The sequence below is a fragment of the Rhinopithecus roxellana genome, chromosome 2 (assembly GCF_007565055.1).
Source record: "Rhinopithecus roxellana isolate Shanxi Qingling chromosome 2, ASM756505v1, whole genome shotgun sequence".
NCBI classification, from domain to species: domain Eukaryota; kingdom Metazoa; phylum Chordata; class Mammalia; order Primates; family Cercopithecidae; genus Rhinopithecus; species Rhinopithecus roxellana.
The window spans coordinates 65760582-65763336 of NC_044550.1; the positions used below are offsets into that span (position 1 = coordinate 65760582).

Below are 2755 nucleotides of genomic sequence, written 5' to 3' on the forward strand. Positions count from 1 at the left end.
CAAGATTGGAGTTTTGATCCATGTGTTGACCAGTTATCCCTGTGTGTTCTGTAACTATAGATTACAATGTTAACTTTTGCCAGTTTTTTACCTGTGTATTCTATCAGTTTCAGTTTTCAAAAAATAAGGAAGCAAGAAAACAACCAGAAGCTCACAGCATAAAGTTGCTGACAGTAGTAGAAATATAGGATTTAGGAGCTAAAATAATGACCTGTCCATATAAAATAGAATAAACTGTTAAAGAGTTCTTTTCCAGCTCTAGATATGGAATTCTCATCATAGGACCACCTCGAAGAACAGATAGTCTCATCGCTGGAACTTACAAAGGGTTGCACATTCTATTACAGAGGCTTCCTTTATTTTTGTGTTGTTTTTTAAGTTTTGGAGGAAGGGGAAATGACAGAAGTAACTAAGGTCTGTTGGCATTTTGTTTAAGAAAAAATTATGGAAGATTTTTTGAATTGGTGAACATTTGCAATATTGATCTCATGTTGTAAAATATTGTCAGTAGTGTTACAAAGTGGTAGTAGAAAAATAAATAATGCCTAAGGGTTTGCCATAAAAAAGAAAGTAGCCAAGAAGATGATAATCTTTTTTTTTTTTTTTTGGGGGGAGAAAGCATTTTAATCAGATGGTAGGGGATGGTAATACTGTACAGGGAGCACTCAGAGCTCCAAGAGCTTCCTTCCAAATTATGATGAAGTTCCTTTAAATAACTAGATTTCCTAGAGCCTGGTCCTCTGCCCATGGGAAGGAGGAGCAATGGATATGAAAGCATTGTGGCCTGCTCTCCTGTCATTCATAGATCCAGTTCTGAGCACAGCTCATGTAATCTACCAGTTCCTCAGGGTGAAACCACAAGCCGATCTCCTTCTCTGCACTCTCCACGGAATCACTGCCATGTATAATGTTCCTGCCAACTTGTATGCAGAAGTCTCCACGGATGGTCCCAGGCTTGGAGTCCGCAGGGTTGGTCTCCCCGAGCATGACTCGGCCTGTCTTCACCACATTCAGCCCCTCCCAGACCATGGCAACTACCAGCCCTGAGTGCATGTATTTCACCAGGCCGGCAAAGAACGGACGGTCCTTCAGGTCAATGTAGTGTTCCTTGAGAAGGTCTTCAGAAGCTTGCATGAATTTCAGACCAACAAGGTGGAATCCTTTCTGCTCAAAACGCTTGATAATCTCTCCGACAAGACCCCGCTGGACCCCATCTGGTTTGATCGCAATGAAGGTACGCGCACAGTTGGCCATGGTCCCTTCCAACTGCTTAGGCTTGAACTCCGGCTGCAGCCGCCGGAACCCGAAATGCGCCAGGGACCCACGTGATTCGCAGCACTTGCACGCACGGAACACTTCTGAAGATGATAATCTTAAGAGAAATGGCAGGACATTCTAAAAATGGACTTAGCTATTGAGTCTTCTAGGTCAGCACTGCCCAAATAGAAATTTCTGTGGAAATGACAGAAAATGTTCTCTGTGTGTCCTGTCCAAAATGGTAGCCACTGGCCACATGTGGCTTTGGAGTACTTAGAATGTGACTATTGCAACTGACACACTGGATTCTTTTATTTAATTCTAATTAATTCAAAGTTAAATTTAAATAGCCAAGATGTGGCTAATGGCTACCATATTGAAATATAATTGGATTTTCAATTTTTAATGTGTTTGAGAAGAGAGAAAAACAACTAGCATATGTAGTAAAGAATCAGTATGTGTATTGACTGAGAACTACTTAATATAAAGATATACCACTGGTTTAAAAATCATTAAAATATACAATGTGAATGCGTATATATGTATGCATATATAATATGATTAAAATTTAACATATTTACACTAAACTACATAATATAAAGGTATATTGCTGACTTTAATGTCATTAGCATGTATATACTTATTGATTCATAACAGATTATATTTGATAAGAAAAAATATATGTATTAAAGTCAACTCTAGAATATGTGGTTATCATAATATTAATGAAAATTAATGAGTATTTTCAGATTGTGGTGATCCTATACACATTTATCACTATCAATAATTAGTCTTATTTATCAGAGTAGTTAGAATAGAGAAAAGAACAGAGGGAAAGACAGAGGGAAAGACCCATTGAAACAATAATTGGGTCTCTTAGGAGACAGGATTGCTTGACCAAAGTGTGAATTAAGGATGAAAGAAGAAAAGAAACAATTCTTGAAATTTATCCTTTTGAGTACTTTGAGTTGGGATGGACCAGAATTGACAAATTGATGCCTGCTTTCTCCAAAGAGAAATTGTTTTGTGCAGCAGAGTTTCAAAACTAAAAATGTATTAATTAATGATTAAAATCCTTATAAAGTAAGACTAAAAGGGTTGAAGTAGATTTTTTCCACAAGGAAGATGATGAACACTGGAGTCGAAGGGATTCAGGTTCAAATCCCAGCTCTGTTGCTTTCTTCCTGTGTGATTTTGGATGAGTGACCCTGCCCTACTAATGCTCGGTTTCCTTACCTGTGAATTATAGAGAATGAAAATATTCCCTCAATAGGTTTGCAGAGAGGATGAAAAGAGAAATGAATGTCAGACACTTAATATAATGTTTAATGAATAGAGTAAGTCCTCAAATGGTAGTTAATATTAAACTTTGCTGAAATACTGATAAATTAGAAGAAAGAGAGCATTTCAAGTTCCATGGACCTGTTTCAAGAATGCTAATGAAATTATAACCTAGAAAATACTGAAGAGAAGGAGATACCACCCAAATATATGTGAA

The 2755-nt window shown here is 37.3% G+C and overlaps 1 pseudogene across 1 annotated transcript; it reads right to left on the minus strand.

Moving 5' to 3' along the window:
• Positions 1-610: 610 nt before the first annotated feature.
• LOC104655307 lies at positions 611-1360 on the minus strand (annotated as a pseudogene). Its single transcript, XR_746953.2, has one exon. The product of XR_746953.2 is annotated as a nucleoside diphosphate kinase A pseudogene (transcript).
• Between the last annotated feature and the right edge of the window lie 1395 nt (positions 1361-2755).